The sequence below is a fragment of the Triticum aestivum genome, chromosome 6D (genome assembly GCF_018294505.1).
Source record: "Triticum aestivum cultivar Chinese Spring chromosome 6D, IWGSC CS RefSeq v2.1, whole genome shotgun sequence".
Lineage (NCBI taxonomy): Eukaryota > Viridiplantae > Streptophyta > Magnoliopsida > Poales > Poaceae > Triticum > Triticum aestivum.
The window spans coordinates 181104407-181110406 of NC_057811.1; positions in this window are offsets into that span (position 1 = coordinate 181104407).

The window sequence follows — 6000 nt, forward strand, 5'->3', positions numbered from 1 at the left end:
GAGTATTTTTCGCGGAAGAAAAGGCAGACCCTAAGTTGGTAATTATATCCTCAATTTTATCAATTCTCATGGAATCTTGATCTATCTTTTCGTTAACTATGGGTTCCTTTTCTTAAAAAAATTTAAGAGCAACTCCTACCTTAGATCCGTATTGGCTAATTTGGTTGTGGATCTTTTTATCCAAATTTTCAATCAACTCTACAGTAGCAACTTTATTTTCATTAATTTGAAGCCTTTGCATCACATGTTCCAAAGTTAAAATAGTTCCGTTAACCAAAAGAGGTGGTGGGCCAAACAAATCTATCATAGCATTATAAGAATCAAAGGTATGGCTACCCAAGAAATTCCCTCCGGTAATGGTATCAAGAATATATCTGTTCCAAGGAGTGATGCCTACGTAAAAATTGCGAAGAAGAAAGGAAGTAGATTGCTTCCTAGTAGATCTATTCTGAGCATTGCAAATTCTATGCCAAGCATCTTTTAGATTTTTCCCTCCCTTTGTTTAAAATTAAGAACTTCATGATTGGGAGTGCTAACAATGATAGAAGGACTAGCCATGACGACACACGGCGACACAAGAAACAAGCCAAAAGAGGCAAACCGAAAATAGAGGGCGAATAAAACGGCAAGGGTGAAGTGGGGGAGAGGAAAACAAGAGGCAAATGGCAAATAATGTAATGCGAGGGATAAGAGTTGTGATGGGTACTTGGTATGGCTTGACTTGACTTGACTTGGTGTAGATCTCCCCGGCAACGGCGCCAGAAATCCTTCTTGCTACCTCTTGAGCACTGCGTTGGTTTTCCCTTGAAGAAGAAAGGGTGATGCAGCAAAGTAGCGTAAGTATTTCCCTCAGTTTTTGAGAACCAAGTTATCAATCCAGTAGGAGACTACACGCAAGTCGCCTCATACCTACACAAGAAAATAAAAACCTTGTAACCAACGCGATAAAGGGGTTGTCAATCCCTTCACGGCCACTTGCAAAAGTGAGATCTGGTAGAGATAATAAGATAAATATTTTTGGTATTTTTATGATATAGATTGAAAAGTAAAGATTGCAAAAATAAACGGCGACAGAAATAGCAAGTTGGCGGGAGATTAATATGATGGAAGATAGACCCGGGGGCCATAGGTTACACTAGTGGCTTCTCTCAAGATAGCATAAGTATTACGGTGGGTGAACCAATTACTCCCTCCATTCCCTTATACAAGGTCACTATCAAAAATACATTTTGCATCAATACAAGGCCACCAACAGTAATCGAGACAAAAATTAATGATGTTTCCTCGTACTAGCAACTTTTTAATACTTACATGCATGTAGTCATAATGACAGTTAGTCGCTTCCTTCCCATTTATTCGCTGCATGATTGTGGTGTATTAATGATCCCGTTTAACGAAAAGAAAAGTTGACTTGCAAAGGTGTCATTAAATTTTATCTTGGTACCTGTAATATGAGTTTGTGGCCTTGTATAAGGGAATGGAGGGAGTACTGTCGAGCAATTGATAGAAAAGTGCATAATTATGAGAATATCTAGGCATGATCATGTATATAGGCATCAGGTCCGCGACAAGTAGACCTAAACGATTCTGCATCTACTACTATTACTCCACACATCGACCGCTATCCAGCATGCATCTAGAGTATTAAGTTCCTAAGAACAGAGTAACGCATTAGGCAAGATGACATGATGTAGAGGGATAAACTCAAGCAATATGATATAAACCCCATCTTTTTATCCTCGATGGCAACAATACAATACGTGCCTTGTTGCCCCTGCTGTCACTGGGAAAGGACACCGCAAGATTGAACCCAAAACTAAGCACTTCTCCCATTGCAAGAAAGATCAATCTAGTAGTCCAAACCAAACTGATAATTCGAAAAGACTTGCAAAGATAACAAATCATACATAAAAGAATTCAGAGGAGATTCAAATATTGTTCATAGATAATCTTGATCATAAACCCACAATTCATCGGATCTCGACAAACACACCGCAAAAAGAATTACATCGAATAGATCTCCGAGAAGATCGAGGAGAACTTTGTATTGAGATCCAAAGAGAGAGAAGAAGCCATCTATCTAATAACTATGGACCCGAAGGTCTGTGGTAAACTACTCACACATCATCGGAGAGGCTATGGTGTTGATGTAGAAGCCCTCCGTGATCGATTACCCCTCTGGCGGAGCGCCGGAAAAGGCCCCAAGATGGGATCTCACGGGTGTAGAAGGTTGCTGTGGTGGAAATAGGGTTTCGTGGTGCTCCTGGATGTTTTTTTTGGGTATATGGGTATATATAGGAGGAAGAAGTTGGTCGGTGGAGGTGCGAGGGGCCCACGAGGGTGGGGGCGCACCCAGGGGGCAGGCGCGCCTCCCTGCCTCGTGGCCTCCTCGCTTCTTTCATGGCGTCCACTCCAAGTCCTCTGGATCACTTTTGTTCCAAATGTAACTCTCCTGAAGGTTTCATTCCGTTTGGACTCCGTTTGATATTCCTTTTCTGCAAAACACTGAAATAGGCAAAAAAAACAACAATTTGCACTCGGCCTTCGGTTAATAGGTTAGTCCCAAAAATAATATAAAAGTGCTTAGTAAAGCCCATTAAACATCCAAAACAGATAATATAATAGCATGGAACAATAAAAAATTATAGATACATTGGAGACGTATCAAGCATCCCCAAGCTTAATTCCTGCTCGTCCTCGAGTAGGTAAATGATAAAAACAGAATTTTTGATGTGGAATGCTGCCTAGCATATTTTTATGTAATTTCCTTTATTGTGGCATGAATGTTCAGATCCGAGAGATTCAACATAAAAGTTTAATATTGACATGAAAATAAAAATACTTCAAGCATACTAACAAAGCAATCATGTCTTCTCAAAATAACATGGCCAAAGAAAGTTACCCCTACAAAATCATATAATCTGGCTATGCTCATTCTTCATCACACAAAGTATTTAATCATGCACAACCCCGATGTCAAGCCAAGCAATTGTTTCATACTTTTGATGTTGTCACACTTTTTTAATCTTCACACAATACATGAGCGTGAGCCATGGACATAGCACTATATGTGGAATAGAATGGTGGTTGTGGAGAAGACAAAAAGGAGAAGATAGTCTCACATCAACTAGACGTATCAACGGGCTATGGAGATGCCCATCAATAGATATCAATGTGAGTGAGTAGGGATTGCCATGCAACGGATGCACTAGAGCTATAAATGTATGAAAGCTCAACAAAAGAAACTAAGTGGGTGTGCATCCAACTCGCTTGCTCACGAAGACTTGGGGCATTTTGAGGAAGCCCATCATTGGAATATACAAGCCAAGTTCTATAATGTAAAATTCCCACTAGTATATGAAAGTGACAACATAGGAGACTCTCTATTATGAAGATTATGGTGCTACTTTGAAGCACAAGTGTGGCAAAAGGATAGTAACATTGTCCCTTCTCTCTTTTTCTCTCATTTTTTTATTTGGGCTTTTTCTCCCTTTTTTATGGCCTCTTTCTTTTTCTCTTTTTTTCTCTTTTCGTCCGGAATCTCATCCCGACTTGTGGGGGAATCATAGTCTCCATCATCCTTTCCTCACTTGGGACAATGCTCTAATAATGATGATCATCACACTTTTATTTACTTACAACTCAAAAATTACAACTTAATACTTGGAACAAAATATGACTCTATGTGAATGCCTCCAGCGATGTACCGGGATATGCAATGAATCAAGAGTGACATGTATGAAAGAATTATGAACGGTGGCTTTGCCAGAAATACGATGGCAACTACATGATCATGCAAAGCAATATGACAATGATGAAGTGTGTCATAATAAACGGAATGATGGTAAGTTGCATGGCAATATAACTCGGAATGGCTATGGAAATGCCATAATAGGTAGGTATGGTGGCTATTTTGACGAAGTATATGGTGGGTGTATGATACCGACAAAAGGTGCGCGGTGTGGAAGGGTGAGAGTGCGTATAATCCATGGACTCAACATTAGTCATAAAGAACTCATATACTTATTGCAAAAATCTATTAGTTATCAAAACGAAGTACTGCGCGCATGCTCCTAGGGGGATAGATTGGTAGGAAAAGACCATCGCTCGTCCCCGACCGCCACTCATTAGGAAGACAATCAATAAATAAATCATGCTCCGACTTCATCACATAACGGTTCACCATACATGCATGCTACGGGAATCACAAACTTTAGAACAAGTATTTCTCAAATTCAGAACTACTCAACTAGCATGACTCTAATATCACCATCGTTATATCTCAAAACAATTATTAAGTATCAAACTTCTCATAGTATTCAATGCACTTTATATGATAGTTTTTATTATACCCATCTTGGATGTTCATCATATTAGGACTAGTTTTATAGCCAAAGCAAACTACCATGCTGTTATAAAAGACTCTCAAAATAATATAAGTGAAGCATGAGAGATCAATAATTTCTAAAAAACAAAACCACCACCGTGCTCTAAAAAGATATAAGTGAAGCACTAGAGCAAAATTATCTAGCTCAAAAGATATAAGTGAAGCACATAGAGTATTCTAATAAATTCTGATTCATGTGTGTCTCTCCCAAAAGGTGTGTACAGCAAGGATGATTGTGGTAAACTAAAAAGCAAAGACTCAAATCATACAAGATGCTCCAAGAAAAACACATATCATGTGGTGAATAAAAATATAGCCTCAAGTAAAGTTACCGATAGACGAAGACGAAAGAGGGGATGCCTTCCGGGGCATCCCCAAGCTTAGGCTTTTGGTTGTCCTTGCATTTTACCTTGGGGTGCCTTGGGCATCCCCAAGCTTAGGCTCTTGCCACTCCTTATTCCATAATCCATCAAATCTTTACCCAAAACTTGAAAACTTCACAACACAAAACTCAGCAGAAAACTTATGAGCTCCGTTAGTATAAGAAAACAAACCACCAGTTCAAGGTACTGTAATGAACTCATTCTTATTTATAGGACAACGCTAACGCCCACACGTGTGGTGGGAGCCAAACCCGCCCACACGCCCTATAACACACAGACTACGCCATGTCACCGCATGCATGTATGTGGAAATCTTTTTGGATTTTCTGTTTTTAAAATGTTTTATCTCTTAAATGAAAAATCCGATTGAAGATCCGTTTTCACCATTAAATCACTCGCGACGAGATCTTTGAAACTAGATATCATATCAATATATTTCGACAAATTTTTTTGGTTAAAAGTTGCCATGTCTATTGCACATGAATTTCCATGATGTTTACACTGAAGTTGCCATGATATATTTCAGCTATTTTCTTCTACATTTAAAAGTAAATTTTGACATATTATAAAACGGGGAATTAAGAAACTAGACTTGTCATACACCATAAACTAAAATTGCCATGATACATGCACTTAAAATTGCCATAGTTCATAAAAACTATATTTTCATGGTCAAAGTACTGAAATTGCCATCATTAAAAAACTAAAATTGCCATGATCTACAAACTAAAATTTCCACATGGCAACTTTTGTTTAATCACTATGGCAACTACAGTGTAAACATCATGGCAACTTTTGGGCAAAGAAAATTTTTCATTGAAACATATCAACATGGGGTCTAGTTTTGAAGATCTCGTCGAGGCGGATTTAATGGTGAAAACGGATTTTTAATTTGCTTTTTTAATTAGGAGATAAAATATTTTTAAGCCGAAAAACAAAAAGATTTCTGCTGATGTCATCTGTTCATACATGGCAAAATGAGTGGTTATGGAGGTGTGTGGGCGATGTGCAAACGCCCACACATGTGGGCGTTAGTTTTTCCGTATTTATATTGGTGTTAAACCTACTGTATTCCAACTTCTTTATGGTTTATACCCTACGATACTAGCCATAGATTCATCAAAATAAGCAAACAACACACGAAAAACAGAATCTGTCAAAAACAGAACAGTCTATAGCAACCAGATTTGTTCGAATACTTCTGGAACTCCAAAAATTCTGAAAAACTAG